The sequence below is a fragment of the Lytechinus pictus genome, unplaced genomic scaffold (genome assembly GCF_037042905.1).
Source record: "Lytechinus pictus isolate F3 Inbred unplaced genomic scaffold, Lp3.0 scaffold_299, whole genome shotgun sequence".
Taxonomy (NCBI): domain Eukaryota; kingdom Metazoa; phylum Echinodermata; class Echinoidea; order Temnopleuroida; family Toxopneustidae; genus Lytechinus; species Lytechinus pictus.
Window position 1 is genome coordinate 1 of NW_026974418.1, and position 27,129 is coordinate 27,129.

The following is a 27,129-nucleotide window of genomic DNA, read 5'->3' on the forward strand; positions in this document are numbered from 1 at the left end:
TCAATCAACCAATATTATTACTGACAGGGATTAAATAGATGATTGACGGTCATAGTATCCCTTCAAATAGCTTGACTTTGATGGAGCAAGAGCCTACGACCATACCATGCTGAATAATACCGGTTCTCGTCCGATCACCGAAGTCAAGCAGCATAGGGCTCGGTTAGTACTTGGATGGGAGACCGCCTGGGAATACCGGGTGTTGTAGGCATTTTTTGCTTCATGAAATGCCCCTTTATTCATTTTTTCATTTTAAGTCGTTGGTATTTGTTTTCCTTTATAGTATCACTTTTGTCTCCTTTTTTGTTGTCTTTTTCGTCTCCTTCGTCACCCTTTTTAATAGAGCAGGAATAAACTTTTCGCTTGATGTCCGACATTCAAGGCAATGATGAAAGTCGTTTGTTTGCAAGCACAGGGTCTCCAAGTGACGAGGCGCGCAGTTCAAGGCCTACACCATCATGTGAATTGTTGCGTCACACACAGGTGCGCATCCAAGAAAAAAAACACGACAATATCTCCAAATTATCGTAGGTAGGCATCCGATGGAAACTGAAACAAACCCAATGAAAGATCGGTGGAATGACTGAAGACATCAATCAACCAATATTATTACTGACAGGGATTAAATAGATGATGACGTCATAGTATCCCTTCAAATAGCTTGACTTTGATGGAGCAAGAGCCTACGACCATACCATGCTGAATATACCGGTTCTCGTCCGATCACCGAAGTCAAGCAGCATAGGGCTCGGTTAGTACTTGGATGGGAGACCGCCTGGGAATACCGGGTGTTGTAGGCATTTTTTGCTTCATGAAATGCCCCTTTATTCATTTTTTCATTTTAAGTCGTTGGTATTTGTTTTCCTTTATAGTATCACTTTTGTCTCCTTTTTTGTTGTCTTTTTCGTCTCCTTCGTCACCCTTTTTAATAGAGCAGGAATAAACTTTTCGCTTGATGTCCGACATTCAAGGCAATGATGAAAGTCGTTTGTTTGCAAGCACAGGGTCTCCAAGAGACGAGGCGCGCAGTTCAAGGCCTACACCATCATGTGAATTGTTGCGTCACACACAGGTGCGCATCCAAGAAAAAAAACACGACAATATCTCCAAATTATCGTAGGTAGGCATCCGATGGAAACTGAAACAAACCCAATGAAAGATCGGTGGAATGACTGAAGACATCAATCAACCAATATTATTACTGACAGGGATTAAATAGATGATGACGTCATAGTATCCCTTCAAATAGCTTGACTTTGATGGAGCAAGAGCCTACGACCATACCATGCTGAATATACCGGTTCTCGTCCGATCACCGAAGTCAAGCAGCATAGGGCTCGGTTAGTACTTGGATGGGAGACCGCCTGGGAATACCGGGTGTTGTAGGCATTTTTTGCTTCATGAAATGCCCCTTTATTCATTTTTTCATTTTAAGTCGTTGGTATTTGTTTTCCTTTATAGTATCACTTTTGTCTCCTTTTTTGTTGTCTTTTTCGTCTCCTTCGTCACCCTTTTTAATAGAGCAGGAATAAACTTTTCGCTTGATGTCCGACATTCAAGGCAATGATGAAAGTCGTTTGTTTGCAAGCACAGGGTCTCCAAGAGACGAGGCGCGCAGTTCAAGGCCTACACCATCATGTGAATTGTTGCGTCACACACAGGTGCGCATCCAAGAAAAAAAACACGACAATATCTCCAAATTATCGTAGGTAGGCATCCGATGGAAACTGAAACAAACCCAATGAAAGATCGGTGGAATGACTGAAGACATCAATCAACCAATATTATTACTGACAGGGATTAAATAGATGATGACGTCATAGTATCCCTTCAAATAGCTTGACTTTGATGGAGCAAGAGCCTACGACCATACCATGCTGAATATACCGGTTCTCGTCCGATCACCGAAGTCAAGCAGCATAGGGCTCGGTTAGTACTTGGATGGGAGACCGCCTGGGAATACCGGGTGTTGTAGGCATTTTTTGCTTCATGAAATGCCCCTTTATTCATTTTTTCATTTTAAGTCGTTGGTATTTGTTTTCCTTTATAGTATCACTTTTGTCTCCTTTTTTGTTGTCTTTTTCGTCTCCTTCGTCACCCTTTTTAATAGAGCAGGAATAAACTTTTCGCTTGATGTCCGACATTCAAGGCAATGATGAAAGTCGTTTGTTTGCAAGCACAGGGTCTCCAAGAGACGAGGCGCGCAGTTCAAGGCCTACACCATCATGTGAATTGTTGCGTCACACACAGGTGCGCATCCAAGAAAAAAAACACGACAATATCTCCAAATTATCGTAGGTAGGCATCCGATGGAAACTGAAACAAACCCAATGAAAGATCGGTGGAATGACTGAAGACATCAATCAACCAATATTATTACTGACAGGGATTAAATAGATGATGACGTCATAGTATCCCTTCAAATAGCTTGACTTTGATGGAGCAAGAGCCTACGACCATACCATGCTGAATATACCGGTTCTCGTCCGATCACCGAAGTCAAGCAGCATAGGGCTCGGTTAGTACTTGGATGGGAGACCGCCTGGGAATACCGGGTGTTGTAGGCATTTTTTGCTTCATGAAATGCCCCTTTATTCATTTTTTCATTTTAAGTCGTTGGTATTTGTTTTCCTTTATAGTATCACTTTTGTCTCCTTTTTTGTTGTCTTTTTCGTCTCCTTCGTCACCCTTTTTAATAGAGCAGGAATAAACTTTTCGCTTGATGTCCGACATTCAAGGCAATGATGAAAGTCGTTTGTTTGCAAGCACAGGGTCTCCAAGAGACGAGGCGCGCAGTTCAAGGCCTACACCATCATGTGAATTGTTGCGTCACACACAGGTGCGCATCCAAGAAAAAAAACACGACAATATCTCCAAATTATCGTAGGTAGGCATCCGATGGAAACTGAAACAAACCCAATGAAAGATCGGTGGAATGACTGAAGACATCAATCAACCAATATTATTACTGACAGGGATTAAATAGATGATGACGTCATAGTATCCCTTCAAATAGCTTGACTTTGATGGAGCAAGAGCCTACGACCATACCATGCTGAATATACCGGTTCTCGTCCGATCACCGAAGTCAAGCAGCATAGGGCTCGGTTAGTACTTGGATGGGAGACCGCCTGGGAATACCGGGTGTTGTAGGCATTTTTTGCTTCATGAAATGCCCCTTTATTCATTTTTTCATTTTAAGTCGTTGGTATTTGTTTTCCTTTATAGTATCACTTTTGTCTCCTTTTTTGTTGTCTTTTTCGTCTCCTTCGTCACCCTTTTTAATAGAGCAGGAATAAACTTTTCGCTTGATGTCCGACATTCAAGGCAATGATGAAAGTCGTTTGTTTGCAAGCACAGGGTCTCCAAGAGACGAGGCGCGCAGTTCAAGGCCTACACCATCATGTGAATTGTTGCGTCACACACAGGTGCGCATCCAAGAAAAAAAACACGACAATATCTCCAAATTATCGTAGGTAGGCATCCGATGGAAACTGAAACAAACCCAATGAAAGATCGGTGGAATGACTGAAGACATCAATCAACCAATATTATTACTGACAGGGATTAAATAGATGATGACGTCATAGTATCCCTTCAAATAGCTTGACTTTGATGGAGCAAGAGCCTACGACCATACCATGCTGAATATACCGGTTCTCGTCCGATCACCGAAGTCAAGCAGCATAGGGCTCGGTTAGTACTTGGATGGGAGACCGCCTGGGAATACCGGGTGTTGTAGGCATTTTTTGCTTCATGAAATGCCCCTTTATTCATTTTTTCATTTTAAGTCGTTGGTATTTGTTTTCCTTTATAGTATCACTTTTGTCTCCTTTTTTGTTGTCTTTTTCGTCTCCTTCGTCACCCTTTTTAATAGAGCAGGAATAAACTTTTCGCTTGATGTCCGACATTCAAGGCAATGATGAAAGTCGTTTGTTTGCAAGCACAGGGTCTCCAAGAGACGAGGCGCGCAGTTCAAGGCCTACACCATCATGTGAATTGTTGCGTCACACACAGGTGCGCATCCAAGAAAAAAAACACGACAATATCTCCAAATTATCGTAGGTAGGCATCCGATGGAAACTGAAACAAACCCAATGAAAGATCGGTGGAATGACTGAAGACATCAATCAACCAATATTATTACTGACAGGGATTAAATAGATGATGACGTCATAGTATCCCTTCAAATAGCTTGACTTTGATGGAGCAAGAGCCTACGACCATACCATGCTGAATATACCGGTTCTCGTCCGATCACCGAAGTCAAGCAGCATAGGGCTCGGTTAGTACTTGGATGGGAGACCGCCTGGGAATACCGGGTGTTGTAGGCATTTTTTGCTTCATGAAATGCCCCTTTATTCATTTTTTCATTTTAAGTCGTTGGTATTTGTTTTCCTTTATAGTATCACTTTTGTCTCCTTTTTTGTTGTCTTTTTCGTCTCCTTCGTCACCCTTTTTAATAGAGCAGGAATAAACTTTTCGCTTGATGTCCGACATTCAAGGCAATGATGAAAGTCGTTTGTTTGCAAGCACAGGGTCTCCAAGAGACGAGGCGCGCAGTTCAAGGCCTACACCATCATGTGAATTGTTGCGTCACACACAGGTGCGCATCCAAGAAAAAAAACACGACAATATCTCCAAATTATCGTAGGTAGGCATCCGATGGAAACTGAAACAAACCCAATGAAAGATCGGTGGAATGACTGAAGACATCAATCAACCAATATTATTACTGACAGGGATTAAATAGATGATGACGTCATAGTATCCCTTCAAATAGCTTGACTTTGATGGAGCAAGAGCCTACGACCATACCATGCTGAATATACCGGTTCTCGTCCGATCACCGAAGTCAAGCAGCATAGGGCTCGGTTAGTACTTGGATGGGAGACCGCCTGGGAATACCGGGTGTTGTAGGCATTTTTTGCTTCATGAAATGCCCCTTTATTCATTTTTTCATTTTAAGTCGTTGGTATTTGTTTTCCTTTATAGTATCACTTTTGTCTCCTTTTTTGTTGTCTTTTTCGTCTCCTTCGTCACCCTTTTTAATAGAGCAGGAATAAACTTTTCGCTTGATGTCCGACATTCAAGGCAATGATGAAAGTCGTTTGTTTGCAAGCACAGGGTCTCCAAGAGACGAGGCGCGCAGTTCAAGGCCTACACCATCATGTGAATTGTTGCGTCACACACAGGTGCGCATCCAAGAAAAAAAACACGACAATATCTCCAAATTATCGTAGGTAGGCATCCGATGGAAACTGAAACAAACCCAATGAAAGATCGGTGGAATGACTGAAGACATCAATCAACCAATATTATTACTGACAGGGATTAAATAGATGATGACGTCATAGTATCCCTTCAAATAGCTTGACTTTGATGGAGCAAGAGCCTACGACCATACCATGCTGAATATACCGGTTCTCGTCCGATCACCGAAGTCAAGCAGCATAGGGCTCGGTTAGTACTTGGATGGGAGACCGCCTGGGAATACCGGGTGTTGTAGGCATTTTTTGCTTCATGAAATGCCCCTTTATTCATTTTTTCATTTTAAGTCGTTGGTATTTGTTTTCCTTTATAGTATCACTTTTGTCTCCTTTTTTGTTGTCTTTTTCGTCTCCTTCGTCACCCTTTTTAATAGAGCAGGAATAAACTTTTCGCTTGATGTCCGACATTCAAGGCAATGATGAAAGTCGTTTGTTTGCAAGCACAGGGTCTCCAAGAGACGAGGCGCGCAGTTCAAGGCCTACACCATCATGTGAATTGTTGCGTCACACACAGGTGCGCATCCAAGAAAAAAAACACGACAATATCTCCAAATTATCGTAGGTAGGCATCCGATGGAAACTGAAACAAACCCAATGAAAGATCGGTGGAATGACTGAAGACATCAATCAACCAATATTATTACTGACAGGGATTAAATAGATGATGACGTCATAGTATCCCTTCAAATAGCTTGACTTTGATGGAGCAAGAGCCTACGACCATACCATGCTGAATATACCGGTTCTCGTCCGATCACCGAAGTCAAGCAGCATAGGGCTCGGTTAGTACTTGGATGGGAGACCGCCTGGGAATACCGGGTGTTGTAGGCATTTTTTGCTTCATGAAATGCCCCTTTATTCATTTTTTCATTTTAAGTCGTTGGTATTTGTTTTCCTTTATAGTATCACTTTTGTCTCCTTTTTTGTTGTCTTTTTCGTCTCCTTCGTCACCCTTTTTAATAGAGCAGGAATAAACTTTTCGCTTGATGTCCGACATTCAAGGCAATGATGAAAGTCGTTTGTTTGCAAGCACAGGGTCTCCAAGAGACGAGGCGCGCAGTTCAAGGCCTACACCATCATGTGAATTGTTGCGTCACACACAGGTGCGCATCCAAGAAAAAAAACACGACAATATCTCCAAATTATCGTAGGTAGGCATCCGATGGAAACTGAAACAAACCCAATGAAAGATCGGTGGAATGACTGAAGACATCAATCAACCAATATTATTACTGACAGGGATTAAATAGATGATGACGTCATAGTATCCCTTCAAATAGCTTGACTTTGATGGAGCAAGAGCCTACGACCATACCATGCTGAATATACCGGTTCTCGTCCGATCACCGAAGTCAAGCAGCATAGGGCTCGGTTAGTACTTGGATGGGAGACCGCCTGGGAATACCGGGTGTTGTAGGCATTTTTTGCTTCATGAAATGCCCCTTTATTCATTTTTTCATTTTAAGTCGTTGGTATTTGTTTTCCTTTATAGTATCACTTTTGTCTCCTTTTTTGTTGTCTTTTTCGTCTCCTTCGTCACCCTTTTTAATAGAGCAGGAATAAACTTTTCGCTTGATGTCCGACATTCAAGGCAATGATGAAAGTCGTTTGTTTGCAAGCACAGGGTCTCCAAGAGACGAGGCGCGCAGTTCAAGGCCTACACCATCATGTGAATTGTTGCGTCACACACAGGTGCGCATCCAAGAAAAAAAACACGACAATATCTCCAAATTATCGTAGGTAGGCATCCGATGGAAACTGAAACAAACCCAATGAAAGATCGGTGGAATGACTGAAGACATCAATCAACCAATATTATTACTGACAGGGATTAAATAGATGATGACGTCATAGTATCCCTTCAAATAGCTTGACTTTGATGGAGCAAGAGCCTACGACCATACCATGCTGAATATACCGGTTCTCGTCCGATCACCGAAGTCAAGCAGCATAGGGCTCGGTTAGTACTTGGATGGGAGACCGCCTGGGAATACCGGGTGTTGTAGGCATTTTTTGCTTCATGAAATGCCCCTTTATTCATTTTTTCATTTTAAGTCGTTGGTATTTGTTTTCCTTTATAGTATCACTTTTGTCTCCTTTTTTGTTGTCTTTTTCGTCTCCTTCGTCACCCTTTTTAATAGAGCAGGAATAAACTTTTCGCTTGATGTCCGACATTCAAGGCAATGATGAAAGTCGTTTGTTTGCAAGCACAGGGTCTCCAAGAGACGAGGCGCGCAGTTCAAGGCCTACACCATCATGTGAATTGTTGCGTCACACACAGGTGCGCATCCAAGAAAAAAAACACGACAATATCTCCAAATTATCGTAGGTAGGCATCCGATGGAAACTGAAACAAACCCAATGAAAGATCGGTGGAATGACTGAAGACATCAATCAACCAATATTATTACTGACAGGGATTAAATAGATGATGACGTCATAGTATCCCTTCAAATAGCTTGACTTTGATGGAGCAAGAGCCTACGACCATACCATGCTGAATATACCGGTTCTCGTCCGATCACCGAAGTCAAGCAGCATAGGGCTCGGTTATACTTGGATGGGAGACCGCCTGGGAATACCGGGTGTTGTAGGCATTTTTTGCTTCATGAAATGCCCCTTTATTCATTTTTTCATTTTAAGTCGTTGGTATTTGTTTTCCTTTATAGTATCACTTTTGTCTCCTTTTTTGTTGTCTTTTTCGTCTCCTTCGTCACCCTTTTTAATAGAGCAGGAATAAACTTTTCGCTTGATGTCCGACATTCAAGGCAATGATGAAAGTCGTTTGTTTGCAAGCACAGGGTCTCCAAGAGACGAGGCGCGCAGTTCAAGGCCTACACCATCATGTGAATTGTTGCGTCACACACAGGTGCGCATCCAAGAAAAAAAACACGACAATATCTCCAAATTATCGTAGGTAGGCATCCGATGGAAACTGAAACAAACCCAATGAAAGATCGGTGGAATGACTGAAGACATCAATCAACCAATATTATTACTGACAGGGATTAAATAGATGATGACGTCATAGTATCCCTTCAAATAGCTTGACTTTGATGGAGCAAGAGCCTACGACCATACCATGCTGAATATACCGGTTCTCGTCCGATCACCGAAGTCAAGCAGCATAGGGCTCGGTTAGTACTTGGATGGGAGACCGCCTGGGAATACCGGGTGTTGTAGGCATTTTTTGCTTCATGAAATGCCCCTTTATTCATTTTTTCATTTTAAGTCGTTGGTATTTGTTTTCCTTTATAGTATCACTTTTGTCTCCTTTTTTGTTGTCTTTTTCGTCTCCTTCGTCACCCTTTTTAATAGAGCAGGAATAAACTTTTCGCTTGATGTCCGACATTCAAGGCAATGATGAAAGTCGTTTGTTTGCAAGCACAGGGTCTCCAAGAGACGAGGCGCGCAGTTCAAGGCCTACACCATCATGTGAATTGTTGCGTCACACACAGGTGCGCATCCAAGAAAAAAAACACGACAATATCTCCAAATTATCGTAGGTAGGCATCCGATGGAAACTGAAACAAACCCAATGAAAGATCGGTGGAATGACTGAAGACATCAATCAACCAATATTATTACTGACAGGGATTAAATAGATGATGACGTCATAGTATCCCTTCAAATAGCTTGACTTTGATGGAGCAAGAGCCTACGACCATACCATGCTGAATATACCGGTTCTCGTCCGATCACCGAAGTCAAGCAGCATAGGGCTCGGTTAGTACTTGGATGGGAGACCGCCTGGGAATACCGGGTGTTGTAGGCATTTTTTGCTTCATGAAATGCCCCTTTATTCATTTTTTCATTTTAAGTCGTTGGTATTTGTTTTCCTTTATAGTATCACTTTTGTCTCCTTTTTTGTTGTCTTTTTCGTCTCCTTCGTCACCCTTTTTAATAGAGCAGGAATAAACTTTTCGCTTGATGTCCGACATTCAAGGCAATGATGAAAGTCGTTTGTTTGCAAGCACAGGGTCTCCAAGAGACGAGGCGCGCAGTTCAAGGCCTACACCATCATGTGAATTGTTGCGTCACACACAGGTGCGCATCCAAGAAAAAAAACACGACAATATCTCCAAATTATCGTAGGTAGGCATCCGATGGAAACTGAAACAAACCCAATGAAAGATCGGTGGAATGACTGAAGACATCAATCAACCAATATTATTACTGACAGGGATTAAATAGATGATGACGTCATAGTATCCCTTCAAATAGCTTGACTTTGATGGAGCAAGAGCCTACGACCATACCATGCTGAATATACCGGTTCTCGTCCGATCACCGAAGTCAAGCAGCATAGGGCTCGGTTAGTACTTGGATGGGAGACCGCCTGGGAATACCGGGTGTTGTAGGCATTTTTTGCTTCATGAAATGCCCCTTTATTCATTTTTTCATTTTAAGTCGTTGGTATTTGTTTTCCTTTATAGTATCACTTTTGTCTCCTTTTTTGTTGTCTTTTTCGTCTCCTTCGTCACCCTTTTTAATAGAGCAGGAATAAACTTTTCGCTTGATGTCCGACATTCAAGGCAATGATGAAAGTCGTTTGTTTGCAAGCACAGGGTCTCCAAGAGACGAGGCGCGCAGTTCAAGGCCTACACCATCATGTGAATTGTTGCGTCACACACAGGTGCGCATCCAAGAAAAAAAACACGACAATATCTCCAAATTATCGTAGGTAGGCATCCGATGGAAACTGAAACAAACCCAATGAAAGATCGGTGGAATGACTGAAGACATCAATCAACCAATATTATTACTGACAGGGATTAAATAGATGATGACGTCATAGTATCCCTTCAAATAGCTTGACTTTGATGGAGCAAGAGCCTACGACCATACCATGCTGAATATACCGGTTCTCGTCCGATCACCGAAGTCAAGCAGCATAGGGCTCGGTTAGTACTTGGATGGGAGACCGCCTGGGAATACCGGGTGTTGTAGGCATTTTTTGCTTCATGAAATGCCCCTTTATTCATTTTTTCATTTTAAGTCGTTGGTATTTGTTTTCCTTTATAGTATCACTTTTGTCTCCTTTTTTGTTGTCTTTTTCGTCTCCTTGGTCACCCTTTTTAATAGAGCAGGAATAAACTTTTCGCTTGATGTCCGACATTCAAGGCAATGATGAAAGTCGTTTGTTTGCAAGCACAGGGTCTCCAAGAGACGAGGCGCGCAGTTCAAGGCCTACACCATCATGTGAATTGTTGCGTCACACACAGGTGCGCATCCAAGAAAAAAAACACGACAATATCTCCAAATTATCGTAGGTAGGCATCCGATGGAAACTGAAACAAACCCAATGAAAGATCGTGGAATGACTGAAGACATCAATCAACCAATATTATTACTGACAGGGATTAAATAGATGATGACGTCATAGTATCCCTTCAAATAGCTTGACTTTGATGGAGCAAGAGCCTACGACCATACCATGCTGAATATACCGGTTCTCGTCCGATCACCGAAGTCAAGCAGCATAGGCTCGGTTAGTACTTGGATGGGAGACCGCCTGGGAATACCGGGTGTTGTAGGCATTTTTTGCTTCATGAAATGCCCCTTTATTCATTTTTTCATTTTAAGTCGTTGGTATTTGTTTTCCTTTATAGTATCACTTTTGTCTCCTTTTTTGTTGTCTTTTTCGTCTCCTTCGTCACCCTTTTTAATAGAGCAGGAATAAACTTTCGCTTGATGTCCGACATTCAAGGCAATGATGAAAGTCGTTTGTTTGCAAGCACAGGGTCTCCAAGAGACGAGGCGCGCAGTTCAAGGCCTACACCATCATGTGAATTGTTGCGTCACACACAGGTGCGCATCCAAGAAAAAAAACACGACAATATCTCCAAATTATCGTAGGTAGGCATCCGATGGAAACTGAAACAAACCCAATGAAAGATCGGTGGAATGACTGAAGACATCAATCAACCAATATTATTACTGACAGGGATTAAATAGATGATGACGTCATAGTATCCCTTCAAATAGCTTGACTTTGATGGAGCAAGAGCTACGACCATACCATGCTGAATATACCGGTTCTCGTCCGATCACCGAAGTCAAGCAGCATAGGGCTCGGTTAGTACTTGGATGGGAGACCGCCTGGGAATACCGGGTGTTGTAGGCATTTTTTGCTTCATGAAATGCCCCTTTATTCCATTTTTTCATTTTAAGTCGTTGGTATTTGTTTTCCTTTATCACTTTTGTCTCCTTTTTTGTTGTCTTTTTCGTCTCCTTCGTCACCCTTTTTAATAGAGCAGGAATAAACTTTTCGCTTGATGTCCGACATTCAAGGCAATGATGAAAGTCGTTTGTTTGCAAGCACAGGGTCTCCAAGAGACGAGGCGCGCAGTTCAAGGCCTACACCATCATGTGAATTGTTGCGTCACACACAGGTGCGCATCCAAGAAAAAAAACACGACAATATCTCCAAATTATCGTAGGTAGGCATCCGATGGAAACTGAAACAAACCCAATGAAAGATCGGTGGAATGACTGAAGACATCAATCAACCAATATTATTACTGACAGGGATTAAATAGATGATGACGTCATAGTATCCCTTCAAATAGCTTGACTTTGATGGAGCAAGAGCCTACGACCATACCATGCTGAATATACCGGTTCTCGTCCGATCACCGAAGTCAAGCAGCATAGGGCTCGGTTAGTACTTGGATGGGAGACCGCCTGGGAATACCGGGTGTTGTAGGCATTTTTTGCTTCATGAAATGCCCCTTTATTCATTTTTTCATTTTAAGTCGTTGGTATTTGTTTTCCTTTATAGTATCACTTTTGTCTCCTTTTTTGTTGTCTTTTTCGTCTCCTTCGTCACCCTTTTTAATAGAGCAGGAATAAACTTTTCGCTTGATGTCCGACATTCAAGGCAATGATGAAAGTCGTTTGTTTGCAAGCACAGGGTCTCCAAGAGACGAGGCGCGCAGTTCAAGGCCTACACCATCATGTGAATTGTTGCGTCACACACAGGTGCGCATCCAAGAAAAAAAACACGACAATATCTCCAAATTATCGTAGGTAGGCATCCGATGGAAACTGAAACAAACCCAATGAAAGATCGGTGGAATGACTGAAGACATCAATCAACCAATATTATTACTGACAGGGATTAAATAGATGATGACGTCATAGTATCCCTTCAAATAGCTTGACTTTGATGGAGCAAGAGCCTACGACCATACCATGCTGAATATACCGGTTCTCGTCCGATCACCGAAGTCAAGCAGCATAGGGCTCGGTTAGTACTTGGATGGGAGACCGCCTGGGAATACCGGGTGTTGTAGGCATTTTTTGCTTCATGAAATGCCCCTTTATTCATTTTTTCATTTTAAGTCGTTGGTATTTGTTTTCCTTTATAGTATCACTTTTGTCTCCTTTTTTGTTGTCTTTTTCGTCTCCTTCGTCACCCTTTTTAATAGAGCAGGAATAAACTTTTCGCTTGATGTCCGACATTCAAGGCAATGATGAAAGTCGTTTGTTTGCAAGCACAGGGTCTCCAAGAGACGAGGCGCGCAGTTCAAGGCCTACACCATCATGTGAATTGTTGCGTCACACACAGGTGCGCATCCAAGAAAAAAAACACGACAATATCTCCAAATTATCGTAGGTAGGCATCCGATGGAAACTGAAACAAACCCAATGAAAGATCGGTGGAATGACTGAAGACATCAATCAACCAATATTATTACTGACAGGGATTAAATAGATGATGACGTCATAGTATCCCTTCAAATAGCTTGACTTTGATGGAGCAAGAGCCTACGACCATACCATGCTGAATATACCGGTTCTCGTCCGATCACCGAAGTCAAGCAGCATAGGGCTCGGTTAGTACTTGGATGGGAGACCGCCTGGGAATACCGGGTGTTGTAGGCATTTTTTGCTTCATGAAATGCCCCTTTATTCATTTTTTCATTTTAAGTCGTTGGTATTTGTTTTCCTTTATAGTATCACTTTTGTCTCCTTTTTTGTTGTCTTTTTCGTCTCCTTCGTCACCCTTTTTAATAGAGCAGGAATAAACTTTTCGCTTGATGTCCGACATTCAAGGCAATGATGAAAGTCGTTTGTTTGCAAGCACAGGGTCTCCAAGAGACGAGGCGCGCAGTTCAAGGCCTACACCATCATGTGAATTGTTGCGTCACACACAGGTGCGCATCCAAGAAAAAAAACACGACAATATCTCCAAATTATCGTAGGTAGGCATCCGATGGAAACTGAAACAAACCCAATGAAAGATCGGTGGAATGACTGAAGACATCAATCAACCAATATTATTACTGACAGGGATTAAATAGATGATGACGTCATAGTATCCCTTCAAATAGCTTGACTTTGATGGAGCAAGAGCCTACGACCATACCATGCTGAATATACCGGTTCTCGTCCGATCACCGAAGTCAAGCAGCATAGGGCTCGGTTAGTACTTGGATGGGAGACCGCCTGGGAATACCGGGTGTTGTAGGCATTTTTTGCTTCATGAAATGCCCCTTTATTCATTTTTTCATTTTAAGTCGTTGGTATTTGTTTTCCTTTATAGTATCACTTTTGTCTCCTTTTTTGTTGTCTTTTTCGTCTCCTTCGTCACCCTTTTTAATAGAGCAGGAATAAACTTTTCGCTTGATGTCCGACATTCAAGGCAATGATGAAAGTCGTTTGTTTGCAAGCACAGGGTCTCCAAGAGACGAGGCGCGCAGTTCAAGGCCTACACCATCATGTGAATTGTTGCGTCACACACAGGTGCGCATCCAAGAAAAAAAACACGACAATATCTCCAAATTATCGTAGGTAGGCATCCGATGGAAACTGAAACAAACCCAATGAAAGATCGGTGGAATGACTGAAGACATCAATCAACCAATATTATTACTGACAGGGATTAAATAGATGATGACGTCATAGTATCCCTTCAAATAGCTTGACTTTGATGGAGCAAGAGCCTACGACCATACCATGCTGAATATACCGGTTCTCGTCCGATCACCGAAGTCAAGCAGCATAGGGCTCGGTTAGTACTTGGATGGGAGACCGCCTGGGAATACCGGGTGTTGTAGGCATTTTTTGCTTCATGAAATGCCCCTTTATTCATTTTTTCATTTTAAGTCGTTGGTATTTGTTTTCCTTTATAGTATCACTTTTGTCTCCTTTTTTGTTGTCTTTTTCGTCTCCTTCGTCACCCTTTTTAATAGAGCAGGAATAAACTTTTCGCTTGATGTCCGACATTCAAGGCAATGATGAAAGTCGTTTGTTTGCAAGCACAGGGTCTCCAAGAGACGAGGCGCGCAGTTCAAGGCCTACACCATCATGTGAATTGTTGCGTCACACACAGGTGCGCATCCAAGAAAAAAAACACGACAATATCTCCAAATTATCGTAGGTAGGCATCCGATGGAAACTGAAACAAACCCAATGAAAGATCGGTGGAATGACTGAAGACATCAATCAACCAATATTATTACTGACAGGGATTAAATAGATGATGACGTCATAGTATCCCTTCAAATAGCTTGACTTTGATGGAGCAAGAGCCTACGACCATACCATGCTGAATATACCGGTTCTCGTCCGATCACCGAAGTCAAGCAGCATAGGGCTCGGTTAGTACTTGGATGGGAGACCGCCTGGGAATACCGGGTGTTGTAGGCATTTTTTGCTTCATGAAATGCCCCTTTATTCATTTTTTCATTTTAAGTCGTTGGTATTTGTTTTCCTTTATAGTATCACTTTTGTCTCCTTTTTTGTTGTCTTTTTCGTCTCCTTCGTCACCCTTTTTAATAGAGCAGGAATAAACTTTTCGCTTGATGTCCGACATTCAAGGCAATGATGAAAGTCGTTTGTTTGCAAGCACAGGGTCTCCAAGAGACGAGGCGCGCAGTTCAAGGCCTACACCATCATGTGAATTGTTGCGTCACACACAGGTGCGCATCCAAGAAAAAAAACACGACAATATCTCCAAATTATCGTAGGTAGGCATCCGATGGAAACTGAAACAAACCCAATGAAAGATCGGTGGAATGACTGAAGACATCAATCAACCAATATTATTACTGACAGGGATTAAATAGATGATGACGTCATAGTATCCCTTCAAATAGCTTGACTTTGATGGAGCAAGAGCCTACGACCATACCATGCTGAATATACCGGTTCTCGTCCGATCACCGAAGTCAAGCAGCATAGGGCTCGGTTAGTACTTGGATGGGAGACCGCCTGGGAATACCGGGTGTTGTAGGCATTTTTTGCTTCATGAAATGCCCCTTTATTCATTTTTTCATTTTAAGTCGTTGGTATTTGTTTTCCTTTATAGTATCACTTTTGTCTCCTTTTTTGTTGTCTTTTTCGTCTCCTTCGTCACCCTTTTTAATAGAGCAGGAATAAACTTTTCGCTTGATGTCCGACATTCAAGGCAATGATGAAAGTCGTTTGTTTGCAAGCACAGGGTCTCCAAGAGACGAGGCGCGCAGTTCAAGGCCTACACCATCATGTGAATTGTTGCGTCACACACAGGTGCGCATCCAAGAAAAAAAACACGACAATATCTCCAAATTATCGTAGGTAGGCATCCGATGGAAACTGAAACAAACCCAATGAAAGATCGGTGGAATGACTGAAGACATCAATCAACCAATATTATTACTGACAGGGATTAAATAGATGATGACGTCATAGTATCCCTTCAAATAGCTTGACTTTGATGGAGCAAGAGCCTACGACCATACCATGCTGAATATACCGGTTCTCGTCCGATCACCGAAGTCAAGCAGCATAGGGCTCGGTTAGTACTTGGATGGGAGACCGCCTGGGAATACCGGGTGTTGTAGGCATTTTTTGCTTCATGAAATGCCCCTTTATTCATTTTTTCATTTTAAGTCGTTGGTATTTGTTTTCCTTTATAGTATCACTTTTGTCTCCTTTTTTGTTGTCTTTTTCGTCTCCTTCGTCACCCTTTTTAATAGAGCAGGAATAAACTTTTCGCTTGATGTCCGACATTCAAGGCAATGATGAAAGTCGTTTGTTTGCAAGCACAGGGTCTCCAAGAGACGAGGCGCGCAGTTCAAGGCCTACACCATCATGTGAATTGTTGCGTCACACACAGGTGCGCATCCAAGAAAAAAAACACGACAATATCTCCAAATTATCGTAGGTAGGCATCCGATGGAAACTGAAACAAACCCAATGAAAGATCGGTGGAATGACTGAAGACATCAATCAACCAATATTATTACTGACAGGGATTAAATAGATGATGACGTCATAGTATCCCTTCAAATAGCTTGACTTTGATGGAGCAAGAGCCTACGACCATACCATGCTGAATATACCGGTTCTCGTCCGATCACCGAAGTCAAGCAGCATAGGGCTCGGTTAGTACTTGGATGGGAGACCGCCTGGGAATACCGGGTTTGTAGGCATTTTTTGCTTCATGAAATGCCCCTTTATTCATTTTTTCATTTTAAGTCGTTGGTATTTGTTTTCCTTTATAGTATCACTTTTGTCTCCTTTTTTGTTGTCTTTTTCGTCTCCTTCGTCACCCTTTTTAATAGAGCAGGAATAAACTTTTCGCTTGATGTCCGACATTCAAGGCAATGATGAAAGTCGTTTGTTTGCAAGCACAGGGTCTCCAAGAGACGAGGCGCGCAGTTCAAGGCCTACACCATCATGTGAATTGTTGCGTCACACACAGGTGCGCATCCAAGAAAAAAAACACGACAATATCTCCAAATTATCGTAGGTAGGCATCCGATGGAAACTGAAACAAACCCAATGAAAGATCGGTGGAATGACTGAAGACATCAATCAACCAATATTATTACTGACAGGGATTAAATAGATGATGACGTCATAGTATCCCTTCAAATAGCTTGACTTTGATGGAGCAAGAGCCTACGACCATACCATGCTGAATATACCGGTTCTCGTCCGATCACCGAAGTCAAGCAGCATAGGGCTCGGTTAGTACTTGGATGGGAGACCGCCTGGGAATACCGGGTGTTGTAGGCATTTTTTGCTTCATGAAATGCCCCTTTATTCATTTTTTCATTTTAAGTCGTTGGTATTTGTTTTCCTTTATAGTATCACTTTTGTCTCCTTTTTTGTTGTCTTTTTCGTCTCCTTCGTCACCCTTTTTAATAGAGCAGGAATAAACTTTTCGCTTGATGTCCGACATTCAAGGCAATGATGAAAGTCGTTTGTTTGCAAGCACAGGGTCTCCAAGAGACGAGGCGCGCAGTTCAAGGCCTACACCATCATGTGAATTGTTGCGTCACACACAGGTGCGCATCCAAGAAAAAAAACACGACAATATCTCCAAATTATCGTAGGTAGGCATCCGATGGAAACTGAAACAAACCCAATGAAAGATCGGTGGAATGACTGAAGACATCAATCAACCAATATTATTACTGACAGGGATTAAATAGATGATGACGTCATAGTATCCCTTCAAATAGCTTGACTTTGATGGAGCAAGAGCCTACGACCATACCATGCTGAATATACCGGTTCTCGTCCGATCACCGAAGTCAAGCAGCATAGGGCTCGGTTAGTACTTGGATGGGAGACCGCCTGGGAATACCGGGTGTTGTAGGCATTTTTTGCTTCATGAAATGCCCCTTTATTCATTTTTTCATTTTAAGTCGTTGGTATTTGTTTTCCTTTATAGTATCACTTTTGTCTCCTTTTTTGTTGTCTTTTTCGTCTCCTTCGTCACCCTTTTTAATAGAGCAGGAATAAACTTTTCGCTTGATGTCCGACATTCAAGGCAATGATGAAAGTCGTTTGTTTGCAAGCACAGGGTCTCCAAGAGACGAGGCGCGCAGTTCAAGGCCTACACCATCATGTGAATTGTTGCGTCACACACAGGTGCGCATCCAAGAAAAAAAACACGACAATATCTCCAAATTATCGTAGGTAGGCATCCGATGGAAACTGAAACAAACCCAATGAAAGATCGGTGGAATGACTGAAGACATCAATCAACCAATATTATTACTGACAGGGATTAAATAGATGATGACGTCATAGTATCCCTTCAAATAGCTTGACTTTGATGGAGCAAGAGCCTACGACCATACCATGCTGAATATACCGGTTCTCGTCCGATCACCGAAGTCAAGCAGCATAGGGCTCGGTTAGTACTTGGATGGGAGACCGCCTGGGAATACCGGGTGTTGTAGGCATTTTTTGCTTCATGAAATGCCCCTTTATTCATTTTTTCATTTTAAGTCGTTGGTATTTGTTTTCCTTTATAGTATCACTTTTGTCTCCTTTTTTGTTGTCTTTTTCGTCTCCTTCGTCACCCTTTTTAATAGAGCAGGAATAAACTTTTCGCTTGATGTCCGACATTCAAGGCAATGATGAAAGTCGTTTGTTTGCAAGCACAGGGTCTCCAAGAGACGAGGCGCGCAGTTCAAGGCCTACACCATCATGTGAATTGTTGCGTCACACACAGGTGCGCATCCAAGAAAAAAAACACGACAATATCTCCAAATTATCGTAGGTAGGCATCCGATGGAAACTGAAACAAACCCAATGAAAGATCGGTGGAATGACTGAAGACATCAATCAACCAATATTATTACTGACAGGGATTAAATAGATGATGACGTCATAGTATCCCTTCAAATAGCTTGACTTTGATGGAGCAAGAGCCTACGACCATACCATGCTGAATATACCGGTTCTCGTCCGATCACCGAAGTCAAGCAGCATAGGGCTCGGTTAGTACTTGGATGGGAGACCGCCTGGGAATACCGGGTGTTGTAGGCATTTTTTGCTTCATGAAATGCCCCTTTATTCATTTTTTCATTTTAAGTCGTTGGTATTTGTTTTCCTTTATAGTATCACTTTTGTCTCCTTTTTTGTTGTCTTTTTCGTCTCCTTCGTCACCCTTTTTAATAGAGCAGGAATAAACTTTTCGCTTGATGTCCGACATTCAAGGCAATGATGAAAGTCGTTTGTTTGCAAGCACAGGGTCTCCAAGAGACGAGGCGCGCAGTTCAAGGCCTACACCATCATGTGAATTGTTGCGTCACACACAGGTGCGCATCCAAGAAAAAAAACACGACAATATCTCCAAATTATCGTAGGTAGGCATCCGATGGAAACTGAAACAAACCCAATGAAAGATCGGTGGAATGACTGAAGACATCAATCAACCAATATTATTACTGACAGGGATTAAATAGATGATGACGTCATAGTATCCCTTCAAATAGCTTGACTTTGATGGAGCAAGAGCCTACGACCATACCATGCTGAATATACCGGTTCTCGTCCGATCACCGAAGTCAAGCAGCATAGGGCTCGGTTAGTACTTGGATGGGAGACCGCCTGGGAATACCGGGTGTTGTAGGCATTTTTTGCTTCATGAAATGCCCCTTTATTCATTTTTTCATTTTAAGTCGTTGGTATTTGTTTTCCTTTATAGTATCACTTTTGTCTCCTTTTTTGTTGTCTTTTTCGTCTCCTTCGTCACCCTTTTTAATAGAGCAGGAATAAACTTTTCGCTTGATGTCCGACATTCAAGGCAATGATGAAAGTCGTTTGTTTGCAAGCACAGGGTCTCCAAGAGACGAGGCGCGCAGTTCAAGGCCTACACCATCATGTGAATTGTTGCGTCACACACAGGTGCGCATCCAAGAAAAAAAACACGACAATATCTCCAAATTATCGTAGGTAGGCATCCGATGGAAACTGAAACAAACCCAATGAAAGATCGGTGGAATGACTGAAGACATCAATCAACCAATATTATTACTGACAGGGATTAAATAGATGATGACGTCATAGTATCCCTTCAAATAGCTTGACTTTGATGGAGCAAGAGCCTACGACCATACCATGCTGAATATACCGGTTCTCGTCCGATCACCGAAGTCAAGCAGCATAGGGCTCGGTTAGTACTTGGATGGGAGACCGCCTGGGAATACCGGGTGTTGTAGGCATTTTTTGCTTCATGAAATGCCCCTTTATTCATTTTTTCATTTTAAGTCGTTGGTATTTGTTTTCCTTTATAGTATCACTTTTGTCTCCTTTTTTGTTGTCTTTTTCGTCTCCTTCGTCACCCTTTTTAATAGAGCAGGAATAAACTTTTCGCTTGATGTCCGACATTCAAGGCAATGATGAAAGTCGTTTGTTTGCAAGCACAGGGTCTCCAAGAGACGAGGCGCGCAGTTCAAGGCCTACACCATCATGTGAATTGTTGCGTCACACACAGGTGCGCATCCAAGAAAAAAAACACGACAATATCTCCAAATTATCGTAGGTAGGCATCCGATGGAAACTGAAACAAACCCAATGAAAGATCGGTGGAATGACTGAAGACATCAATCAACCAATATTATTACTGACAGGGATTAAATAGATGATGACGTCATAGTATCCCTTCAAATAGCTTGACTTTGATGGAGCAAGAGCCTACGACCATACCATGCTGAATATACCGGTTCTCGTCCGATCACCGAAGTCAAGCAGCATAGGGCTCGGTTAGTACTTGGATGGGAGACCGCCTGGGAATACCGGGTGTTGTAGGCATTTTTTGCTTCATGAAATGCCCCTTTATTCATTTTTTCATTTTAAGTCGTTGGTATTTGTTTTCCTTTATAGTATCACTTTTGTCTCCTTTTTTGTTGTCTTTTTCGTCTCCTTCGTCACCCTTTTTAATAGAGCAGGAATAAACTTTTCGCTTGATGTCCGACATTCAAGGCAATGATGAAAGTCGTTTGTTTGCAAGCACAGGGTCTCCAAGAGACGAGGCGCGCAGTTCAAGGCCTACACCATCATGTGAATTGTTGCGTCACACACAGGTGCGCATCCAAGAAAAAAAACACGACAATATCTCCAAATTATCGTAGGTAGGCATCCGATGGAAACTGAAACAAACCCAATGAAAGATCGGTGGAATGACTGAAGACATCAATCAACCAATATTATTACTGACAGGGATTAAATAGATGATGACGTCATAGTATCCCTTCAAATAGCTTGACTTTGATGGAGCAAGAGCCTACGACCATACCATGCTGAATATACCGGTTCTCGTCCGATCACCGAAGTCAAGCAGCATAGGGCTCGGTTAGTACTTGGATGGGAGACCGCCTGGGAATACCGGGTGTTGTAGGCATTTTTTGCTTCATGAAATGCCCCTTTATTCATTTTTTCATTTTAAGTCGTTGGTATTTGTTTTCCTTTATAGTATCACTTTTGTCTCCTTTTTTGTTGTCTTTTTCGTCTCCTTCGTCACCCTTTTTAATAGAGCAGGAATAAACTTTTCGCTTGATGTCCGACATTCAAGGCAATGATGAAAGTCGTTTGTTTGCAAGCACAGGGTCTCCAAGAGACGAGGCGCGCAGTTCAAGGCCTACACCATCATGTGAATTGTTGCGTCACACACAGGTGCGCATCCAAGAAAAAAAACACGACAATATCTCCAAATTATCGTAGGTAGGCATCCGATGGAAACTGAAACAAACCCAATGAAAGATCGGTGGAATGACTGAAGACATCAATCAACCAATATTATTACTGACAGGGATTAAATAGATGATGACGTCATAGTATCCCTTCAAATAGCTTGACTTTGATGGAGCAAGAGCCTACGACCATACCATGCTGAATATACCGGTTCTCGTCCGATCACCGAAGTCAAGCAGCATAGGGCTCGGTTAGTACTTGGATGGGAGACCGCCTGGGAATACCGGGTGTTGTAGGCATTTTTTGCTTCATGAAATGCCCCTTTATTCATTTTTTCATTTTAAGTCGTTGGTATTTGTTTTCCTTTATAGTATCACTTTTGTCTCCTTTTTTGTTGTCTTTTTCGTCTCCTTCGTCACCCTTTTTAATAGAGCAGGAATAAACTTTTCGCTTGATGTCCGACATTCAAGGCAATGATGAAAGTCGTTTGTTTGCAAGCACAGGGTCTCCAAGAGACGAGGCGCGCAGTTCAAGGCCTACACCATCATGTGAATTGTTGCGTCACACACAGGTGCGCATCCAAGAAAAAAAACACGACAATATCTCCAAATTATCGTAGGTAGGCATCCGATGGAAACTGAAACAAACCCAATGAAAGATCGGTGGAATGACTGAAGACATCAATCAACCAATATTATTACTGACAGGGATTAAATAGATGATGACGTCATAGTATCCCTTCAAATAGCTTGACTTTGATGGAGCAAGAGCCTACGACCATACCATGCTGAATATACCGGTTCTCGTCCGATCACCGAAGTCAAGCAGCATAGGGCTCGGTTAGTACTTGGATGGGAGACCGCCTGGGAATACCGGGTGTTGTAGGCATTTTTTGCTTCATGAAATGCCCCTTTATTCATTTTTTCATTTTAAGTCGTTGGTATTTGTTTTCCTTTATAGTATCACTTTTGTCTCCTTTTTTGTTGTCTTTTTCGTCTCCTTCGTCACCCTTTTTAATAGAGCAGGAATAAACTTTTCGCTTGATGTCCGACATTCAAGGCAATGATGAAAGTCGTTTGTTTGCAAGCACAGGGTCTCCAAGAGACGAGGCGCGCAGTTCAAGGCCTACACCATCATGTGAATTGTTGCGTCACACACAGGTGCGCATCCAAGAAAAAAAACACGACAATATCTCCAAATTATCGTAGGTAGGCATCCGATGGAAACTGAAACAAACCCAATGAAAGATCGGTGGAATGACTGAAGACATCAATCAACCAATATTATTACTGACAGGGATTAAATAGATGATGACGTCATAGTATCCCTTCAAATAGCTTGACTTTGATGGAGCAAGAGCCTACGACCATACCATGCTGAATATACCGGTTCTCGTCCGATCACCGAAGTCAAGCAGCATAGGGCTCGGTTAGTACTTGGATGGGAGACCGCCTGGGAATACCGGGTGTTGTAGGCATTTTTTGCTTCATGAAATGCCCCTTTATTCATTTTTTCATTTTAAGTCGTTGGTATTTGTTTTCCTTTATAGTATCACTTTTGTCTCCTTTTTTGTTGTCTTTTTCGTCTCCTTCGTCACCCTTTTTAATAGAGCAGGAATAAACTTTTCGCTTGATGTCCGACATTCAAGGCAATGATGAAAGTCGTTTGTTTGCAAGCACAGGGTCTCCAAGAGACGAGGCGCGCAGTTCAAGGCCTACACCATCATGTGAATTGTTGCGTCACACACAGGTGCGCATCCAAGAAAAAAAACACGACAATATCTCCAAATTATCGTAGGTAGGCATCCGATGGAAACTGAAACAAACCCAATGAAAGATCGGTGGAATGACTGAAGACATCAATCAACCAATATTATTACTGACAGGGATTAAATAGATGATGACGTCATAGTATCCCTTCAAATAGCTTGACTTTGATGGAGCAAGAGCCTACGACCATACCATGCTGAATATACCGGTTCTCGTCCGATCACCGAAGTCAAGCAGCATAGGGCTCGGTTAGTACTTGGATGGGAGACCGCCTGGGAATACCGGGTGTTGTAGGCATTTTTTGCTTCATGAAATGCCCCTTTATTCATTTTTTCATTTTAAGTCGTTGGTATTTGTTTTCCTTTATAGTATCACTTTTGTCTCCTTTTTTGTTGTCTTTTTCGTCTCCTTCGTCACCCTTTTTAATAGAGCAGGAATAAACTTTTCGCTTGATGTCCGACATTCAAGGCAATGATGAAAGTCGTTTGTTTGCAAGCACAGGGTCTCCAAGAGACGAGGCGCGCAGTTCAAGGCCTACACCATCATGTGAATTGTTGCGTCACACACAGGTGCGCATCCAAGAAAAAAAACACGACAATATCTCCAAATTATCGTAGGTAGGCATCCGATGGAAACTGAAACAAACCCAATGAAAGATCGGTGGAATGACTGAAGACATCAATCAACCAATATTATTACTGACAGGGATTAAATAGATGATGACGTCATAGTATCCCTTCAAATAGCTTGACTTTGATGGAGCAAGAGCCTACGACCATACCATGCTGAATATACCGGTTCTCGTCCGATCACCGAAGTCAAGCAGCATAGGGCTCGGTTAGTACTTGGATGGGAGACCGCCTGGGAATACCGGGTGTTGTAGGCATTTTTTGCTTCATGAAATGCCCCTTTATTCATTTTTTCATTTTAAGTCGTTGGTATTTGTTTTCCTTTATAGTATCACTTTTGTCTCCTTTTTTGTTGTCTTTTTCGTCTCCTTCGTCACCCTTTTTAATAGAGCAGGAATAAACTTTTCGCTTGATGTCCGACATTCAAGGCAATGATGAAAGTCGTTTGTTTGCAAGCACAGGGTCTCCAAGAGACGAGGCGCGCAGTTCAAGGCCTACACCATCATGTGAATTGTTGCGTCACACACAGGTGCGCATCCAAGAAAAAAAACACGACAATATCTCCAAATTATCGTAGGTAGGCATCCGATGGAAACTGAAACAAACCCAATGAAAGATCGGTGGAATGACTGAAGACATCAATCAACCAATATTATTACTGACAGGGATTAAATAGATGATGACGTCATAGTATCCCTTCAAATAGCTTGACTTTGATGGAGCAAGAGCCTACGACCATACCATGCTGAATATACCGGTTCTCGTCCGATCACCGAAGTCAAGCAGCATAGGGCTCGGTTAGTACTTGGATGGGAGACCGCCTGGGAATACCGGGTGTTGTAGGCATTTTTTGCTTCATGAAATGCCCCTTTATTCATTTTTTCATTTTAAGTCGTTGGTATTTGTTTTCCTTTATAGTATCACTTTTGTCTCCTTTTTTGTTGTCTTTTTCGTCTCCTTCGTCACCCTTTTTAATAGAGCAGGAATAAACTTTTCGCTTGATGTCCGACATTCAAGGCAATGATGAAAGTCGTTTGTTTGCAAGCACAGGGTCTCCAAGAGACGAGGCGCGCAGTTCAAGGCCTACACCATCATGTGAATTGTTGCGTCACACACAGGTGCGCATCCAAGAAAAAAAACACGACAATATCTCCAAATTATCGTAGGTAGGCATCCGATGGAAACTGAAACAAACCCAATGAAAGATCGGTGGAATGACTGAAGACATCAATCAACCAATATTATTACTGACAGGGATTAAATAGATGATGACGTCATAGTATCCCTTCAAATAGCTTGACTTTGATGGAGCAAGAGCCTACGACCATACCATGCTGAATATACCGGTTCTCGTCCGATCACCGAAGTCAAGCAGCATAGGGCTCGGTTAGTACTTGGATGGGAGACCGCCTGGGAATACCGGGTGTTGTAGGCATTTTTTGCTTCATGAAATGCCCCTTTATTCATTTTTTCATTTTAAGTCGTTGGTATTTGTTTTCCTTTATAGTATCACTTTTGTCTCCTTTTTTGTTGTCTTTTTCGTCTCCTTCGTCACCCTTTTTAATAGAGCAGGAATAAACTTTTCGCTTGATGTCCGACATTCAAGGCAATGATGAAAGTCGTTTGTTTGCAAGCACAGGGTCTCCAAGAGACGAGGCGCGCAGTTCAAGGCCTACACCATCATGTGAATTGTTGCGTCACACACAGGTGCGCATCCAAGAAAAAAAACACGACAATATCTCCAAATTATCGTAGGTAGGCATCCGATGGAAACTGAAACAAACCCAATGAAAGATCGGTGGAATGACTGAAGACATCAATCAACCAATATTATTACTGACAGGGATTAAATAGATGATGACGTCATAGTATCCCTTCAAATAGCTTGACTTTGATGGAGCAAGAGCCTACGACCATACCATGCTGAATATACCGGTTCTCGTCCGATCACCGAAGTCAAGCAGCATAGGGCTCGGTTAGTACTTGGATGGGAGACCGCCTGGGAATACCGGGTGTTGTAGGCATTTTTTGCTTCATGAAATGCCCCTTTATTCATTTTTTCATTTTAAGTCGTTGGTATTTGTTTTCCTTTATAGTATCACTTTTGTCTCCTTTTTTGTTGTCTTTTTCGTCTCCTTCGTCACCCTTTTTAATAGAGCAGGAATAAACTTTTCGCTTGATGTCCGACATTCAAGGCAATGATGAAAGTCGTTTGTTTGCAAGCACAGGGTCTCCAAGAGACGAGGCGCGCAGTTCAAGGCCTACACCATCATGTGAATTGTTGCGTCACACACAGGTGCGCATCCAAGAAAAAAAACACGACAATATCTCCAAATTATCGTAGGTAGGCATCCGATGGAAACTGAAACAAACCCAATGAAAGATCGGTGGAATGACTGAAGACATCAATCAACCAATATTATTACTGACAGGGATTAAATAGATGATGACGTCATAGTATCCCTTCAAATAGCTTGACTTTGATGGAGCAAGAGCCTACGACCATACCATGCTGAATATACCGGTTCTCGTCCGATCACCGAAGTCAAGCAGCATAGGGCTCGGTTAGTACTTGGATGGGAGACCGCCTGGGAATACCGGGTGTTGTAGGCATTTTTTGCTTCATGAAATGCCCCTTTATTCATTTTTTCATTTTAAGTCGTTGGTATTTGTTTTCCTTTATAGTATCACTTTTGTCTCCTTTTTTGTTGTCTTTTTCGTCTCCTTCGTCACCCTTTTTAATAGAGCAGGAATAAACTTTTCGCTTGATGTCCGACATTCAAGGCAATGATGAAAGTCGTTTGTTTGCAAGCACAGGGTCTCCAAGAGACGAGGCGCGCAGTTCAAGGCCTACACCATCATGTGAATTGTTGCGTCACACACAGGTGCGCATCCAAGAAAAAAAACACGACAATATCTCCAAATTATCGTAGGTAGGCATCCGATGGAAACTGAAACAAACCCAATGAAAGATCGGTGGAATGACTGAAGACATCAATCAACCAATATTATTACTGACAGGGATTAAATAGATGA

General features: G+C 42.2%; 46 non-coding genes across 46 annotated transcripts; all 46 read left to right on the forward strand.

The window, feature by feature from the left end:
- Nucleotides 1-91: 91 nt before the first annotated feature.
- LOC135159686 (5S ribosomal RNA) lies at nt 92-211 on the forward strand. The gene has a single exon (XR_010298403.1). It is a non-coding gene; the product is annotated as a 5S ribosomal RNA (ribosomal RNA).
- Nucleotides 212-681: 470 nt separating this feature from the next.
- LOC135159646 (5S ribosomal RNA) lies at nt 682-800 on the forward strand. The gene has a single exon (XR_010298363.1). It is a non-coding gene; the product is annotated as a 5S ribosomal RNA (ribosomal RNA).
- Nucleotides 801-1,270: 470 nt separating this feature from the next.
- On the forward strand, nt 1,271-1,389 carry LOC135159657 (5S ribosomal RNA). Its single transcript, XR_010298374.1, has one exon. It is a non-coding gene; the product is annotated as a 5S ribosomal RNA (ribosomal RNA).
- Nucleotides 1,390-1,859: 470 nt separating this feature from the next.
- On the forward strand, nt 1,860-1,978 carry LOC135159668 (5S ribosomal RNA). Its single transcript, XR_010298385.1, has one exon. It is a non-coding gene; the product is annotated as a 5S ribosomal RNA (ribosomal RNA).
- A 470-nt stretch (nt 1,979-2,448) lies between these two features.
- On the forward strand, nt 2,449-2,567 carry LOC135159679 (5S ribosomal RNA). Its single transcript, XR_010298396.1, has one exon. It is a non-coding gene; the product is annotated as a 5S ribosomal RNA (ribosomal RNA).
- A 470-nt stretch (nt 2,568-3,037) lies between these two features.
- On the forward strand, nt 3,038-3,156 carry LOC135159690 (5S ribosomal RNA). Its single transcript, XR_010298407.1, has one exon. It is a non-coding gene; the product is annotated as a 5S ribosomal RNA (ribosomal RNA).
- A 470-nt stretch (nt 3,157-3,626) lies between these two features.
- Nucleotides 3,627-3,745, forward strand: LOC135159647 (5S ribosomal RNA). Its single transcript, XR_010298364.1, has one exon. It is a non-coding gene; the product is annotated as a 5S ribosomal RNA (ribosomal RNA).
- Nucleotides 3,746-4,215: 470 nt separating this feature from the next.
- LOC135159648 (5S ribosomal RNA) lies at nt 4,216-4,334 on the forward strand. Its single transcript, XR_010298365.1, has one exon. It is a non-coding gene; the product is annotated as a 5S ribosomal RNA (ribosomal RNA).
- Nucleotides 4,335-4,804: 470 nt separating this feature from the next.
- LOC135159649 (5S ribosomal RNA) lies at nt 4,805-4,923 on the forward strand. Its single transcript, XR_010298366.1, has one exon. It is a non-coding gene; the product is annotated as a 5S ribosomal RNA (ribosomal RNA).
- A 470-nt stretch (nt 4,924-5,393) lies between these two features.
- Nucleotides 5,394-5,512, forward strand: LOC135159650 (5S ribosomal RNA). Its single transcript, XR_010298367.1, has one exon. It is a non-coding gene; the product is annotated as a 5S ribosomal RNA (ribosomal RNA).
- A 470-nt stretch (nt 5,513-5,982) lies between these two features.
- Nucleotides 5,983-6,101, forward strand: LOC135159651 (5S ribosomal RNA). The gene has a single exon (XR_010298368.1). It is a non-coding gene; the product is annotated as a 5S ribosomal RNA (ribosomal RNA).
- A 470-nt stretch (nt 6,102-6,571) lies between these two features.
- LOC135159652 (5S ribosomal RNA) lies at nt 6,572-6,690 on the forward strand. Its single transcript, XR_010298369.1, has one exon. It is a non-coding gene; the product is annotated as a 5S ribosomal RNA (ribosomal RNA).
- A 470-nt stretch (nt 6,691-7,160) lies between these two features.
- Nucleotides 7,161-7,279, forward strand: LOC135159653 (5S ribosomal RNA). Its single transcript, XR_010298370.1, has one exon. It is a non-coding gene; the product is annotated as a 5S ribosomal RNA (ribosomal RNA).
- A 470-nt stretch (nt 7,280-7,749) lies between these two features.
- Nucleotides 7,750-7,867, forward strand: LOC135159688 (5S ribosomal RNA). Its single transcript, XR_010298405.1, has one exon. It is a non-coding gene; the product is annotated as a 5S ribosomal RNA (ribosomal RNA).
- A 470-nt stretch (nt 7,868-8,337) lies between these two features.
- Nucleotides 8,338-8,456, forward strand: LOC135159654 (5S ribosomal RNA). The gene has a single exon (XR_010298371.1). It is a non-coding gene; the product is annotated as a 5S ribosomal RNA (ribosomal RNA).
- A 470-nt stretch (nt 8,457-8,926) lies between these two features.
- On the forward strand, nt 8,927-9,045 carry LOC135159655 (5S ribosomal RNA). Its single transcript, XR_010298372.1, has one exon. It is a non-coding gene; the product is annotated as a 5S ribosomal RNA (ribosomal RNA).
- Nucleotides 9,046-9,515: 470 nt separating this feature from the next.
- LOC135159656 (5S ribosomal RNA) lies at nt 9,516-9,634 on the forward strand. Its single transcript, XR_010298373.1, has one exon. It is a non-coding gene; the product is annotated as a 5S ribosomal RNA (ribosomal RNA).
- A 470-nt stretch (nt 9,635-10,104) lies between these two features.
- LOC135159658 (5S ribosomal RNA) lies at nt 10,105-10,223 on the forward strand. Its single transcript, XR_010298375.1, has one exon. It is a non-coding gene; the product is annotated as a 5S ribosomal RNA (ribosomal RNA).
- A 469-nt stretch (nt 10,224-10,692) lies between these two features.
- Nucleotides 10,693-10,810, forward strand: LOC135159689 (5S ribosomal RNA). Its single transcript, XR_010298406.1, has one exon. It is a non-coding gene; the product is annotated as a 5S ribosomal RNA (ribosomal RNA).
- Nucleotides 10,811-11,278: 468 nt separating this feature from the next.
- LOC135159687 (5S ribosomal RNA) lies at nt 11,279-11,397 on the forward strand. The gene has a single exon (XR_010298404.1). It is a non-coding gene; the product is annotated as a 5S ribosomal RNA (ribosomal RNA).
- A 466-nt stretch (nt 11,398-11,863) lies between these two features.
- On the forward strand, nt 11,864-11,982 carry LOC135159659 (5S ribosomal RNA). The gene has a single exon (XR_010298376.1). It is a non-coding gene; the product is annotated as a 5S ribosomal RNA (ribosomal RNA).
- Nucleotides 11,983-12,452: 470 nt separating this feature from the next.
- LOC135159660 (5S ribosomal RNA) lies at nt 12,453-12,571 on the forward strand. The gene has a single exon (XR_010298377.1). It is a non-coding gene; the product is annotated as a 5S ribosomal RNA (ribosomal RNA).
- A 470-nt stretch (nt 12,572-13,041) lies between these two features.
- On the forward strand, nt 13,042-13,160 carry LOC135159661 (5S ribosomal RNA). The gene has a single exon (XR_010298378.1). It is a non-coding gene; the product is annotated as a 5S ribosomal RNA (ribosomal RNA).
- A 470-nt stretch (nt 13,161-13,630) lies between these two features.
- LOC135159662 (5S ribosomal RNA) lies at nt 13,631-13,749 on the forward strand. Its single transcript, XR_010298379.1, has one exon. It is a non-coding gene; the product is annotated as a 5S ribosomal RNA (ribosomal RNA).
- A 470-nt stretch (nt 13,750-14,219) lies between these two features.
- Nucleotides 14,220-14,338, forward strand: LOC135159663 (5S ribosomal RNA). The gene has a single exon (XR_010298380.1). It is a non-coding gene; the product is annotated as a 5S ribosomal RNA (ribosomal RNA).
- A 470-nt stretch (nt 14,339-14,808) lies between these two features.
- LOC135159664 (5S ribosomal RNA) lies at nt 14,809-14,927 on the forward strand. Its single transcript, XR_010298381.1, has one exon. It is a non-coding gene; the product is annotated as a 5S ribosomal RNA (ribosomal RNA).
- Nucleotides 14,928-15,397: 470 nt separating this feature from the next.
- LOC135159665 (5S ribosomal RNA) lies at nt 15,398-15,516 on the forward strand. Its single transcript, XR_010298382.1, has one exon. It is a non-coding gene; the product is annotated as a 5S ribosomal RNA (ribosomal RNA).
- Nucleotides 15,517-15,986: 470 nt separating this feature from the next.
- LOC135159666 (5S ribosomal RNA) lies at nt 15,987-16,105 on the forward strand. Its single transcript, XR_010298383.1, has one exon. It is a non-coding gene; the product is annotated as a 5S ribosomal RNA (ribosomal RNA).
- A 470-nt stretch (nt 16,106-16,575) lies between these two features.
- Nucleotides 16,576-16,693, forward strand: LOC135159691 (5S ribosomal RNA). Its single transcript, XR_010298408.1, has one exon. It is a non-coding gene; the product is annotated as a 5S ribosomal RNA (ribosomal RNA).
- Nucleotides 16,694-17,163: 470 nt separating this feature from the next.
- On the forward strand, nt 17,164-17,282 carry LOC135159667 (5S ribosomal RNA). The gene has a single exon (XR_010298384.1). It is a non-coding gene; the product is annotated as a 5S ribosomal RNA (ribosomal RNA).
- A 470-nt stretch (nt 17,283-17,752) lies between these two features.
- On the forward strand, nt 17,753-17,871 carry LOC135159669 (5S ribosomal RNA). The gene has a single exon (XR_010298386.1). It is a non-coding gene; the product is annotated as a 5S ribosomal RNA (ribosomal RNA).
- A 470-nt stretch (nt 17,872-18,341) lies between these two features.
- LOC135159670 (5S ribosomal RNA) lies at nt 18,342-18,460 on the forward strand. Its single transcript, XR_010298387.1, has one exon. It is a non-coding gene; the product is annotated as a 5S ribosomal RNA (ribosomal RNA).
- A 470-nt stretch (nt 18,461-18,930) lies between these two features.
- On the forward strand, nt 18,931-19,049 carry LOC135159671 (5S ribosomal RNA). The gene has a single exon (XR_010298388.1). It is a non-coding gene; the product is annotated as a 5S ribosomal RNA (ribosomal RNA).
- A 470-nt stretch (nt 19,050-19,519) lies between these two features.
- On the forward strand, nt 19,520-19,638 carry LOC135159672 (5S ribosomal RNA). Its single transcript, XR_010298389.1, has one exon. It is a non-coding gene; the product is annotated as a 5S ribosomal RNA (ribosomal RNA).
- Nucleotides 19,639-20,108: 470 nt separating this feature from the next.
- LOC135159673 (5S ribosomal RNA) lies at nt 20,109-20,227 on the forward strand. The gene has a single exon (XR_010298390.1). It is a non-coding gene; the product is annotated as a 5S ribosomal RNA (ribosomal RNA).
- Nucleotides 20,228-20,697: 470 nt separating this feature from the next.
- LOC135159674 (5S ribosomal RNA) lies at nt 20,698-20,816 on the forward strand. Its single transcript, XR_010298391.1, has one exon. It is a non-coding gene; the product is annotated as a 5S ribosomal RNA (ribosomal RNA).
- Nucleotides 20,817-21,286: 470 nt separating this feature from the next.
- On the forward strand, nt 21,287-21,405 carry LOC135159675 (5S ribosomal RNA). The gene has a single exon (XR_010298392.1). It is a non-coding gene; the product is annotated as a 5S ribosomal RNA (ribosomal RNA).
- Nucleotides 21,406-21,875: 470 nt separating this feature from the next.
- LOC135159676 (5S ribosomal RNA) lies at nt 21,876-21,994 on the forward strand. Its single transcript, XR_010298393.1, has one exon. It is a non-coding gene; the product is annotated as a 5S ribosomal RNA (ribosomal RNA).
- Nucleotides 21,995-22,464: 470 nt separating this feature from the next.
- LOC135159677 (5S ribosomal RNA) lies at nt 22,465-22,583 on the forward strand. The gene has a single exon (XR_010298394.1). It is a non-coding gene; the product is annotated as a 5S ribosomal RNA (ribosomal RNA).
- Nucleotides 22,584-23,053: 470 nt separating this feature from the next.
- LOC135159678 (5S ribosomal RNA) lies at nt 23,054-23,172 on the forward strand. Its single transcript, XR_010298395.1, has one exon. It is a non-coding gene; the product is annotated as a 5S ribosomal RNA (ribosomal RNA).
- Nucleotides 23,173-23,642: 470 nt separating this feature from the next.
- LOC135159680 (5S ribosomal RNA) lies at nt 23,643-23,761 on the forward strand. The gene has a single exon (XR_010298397.1). It is a non-coding gene; the product is annotated as a 5S ribosomal RNA (ribosomal RNA).
- Nucleotides 23,762-24,231: 470 nt separating this feature from the next.
- On the forward strand, nt 24,232-24,350 carry LOC135159681 (5S ribosomal RNA). The gene has a single exon (XR_010298398.1). It is a non-coding gene; the product is annotated as a 5S ribosomal RNA (ribosomal RNA).
- A 470-nt stretch (nt 24,351-24,820) lies between these two features.
- Nucleotides 24,821-24,939, forward strand: LOC135159682 (5S ribosomal RNA). The gene has a single exon (XR_010298399.1). It is a non-coding gene; the product is annotated as a 5S ribosomal RNA (ribosomal RNA).
- Nucleotides 24,940-25,409: 470 nt separating this feature from the next.
- Nucleotides 25,410-25,528, forward strand: LOC135159683 (5S ribosomal RNA). The gene has a single exon (XR_010298400.1). It is a non-coding gene; the product is annotated as a 5S ribosomal RNA (ribosomal RNA).
- A 470-nt stretch (nt 25,529-25,998) lies between these two features.
- LOC135159684 (5S ribosomal RNA) lies at nt 25,999-26,117 on the forward strand. The gene has a single exon (XR_010298401.1). It is a non-coding gene; the product is annotated as a 5S ribosomal RNA (ribosomal RNA).
- Nucleotides 26,118-26,587: 470 nt separating this feature from the next.
- On the forward strand, nt 26,588-26,706 carry LOC135159685 (5S ribosomal RNA). The gene has a single exon (XR_010298402.1). It is a non-coding gene; the product is annotated as a 5S ribosomal RNA (ribosomal RNA).
- The last annotated feature ends 423 nt before the right edge of the window (nt 26,707-27,129 follow it).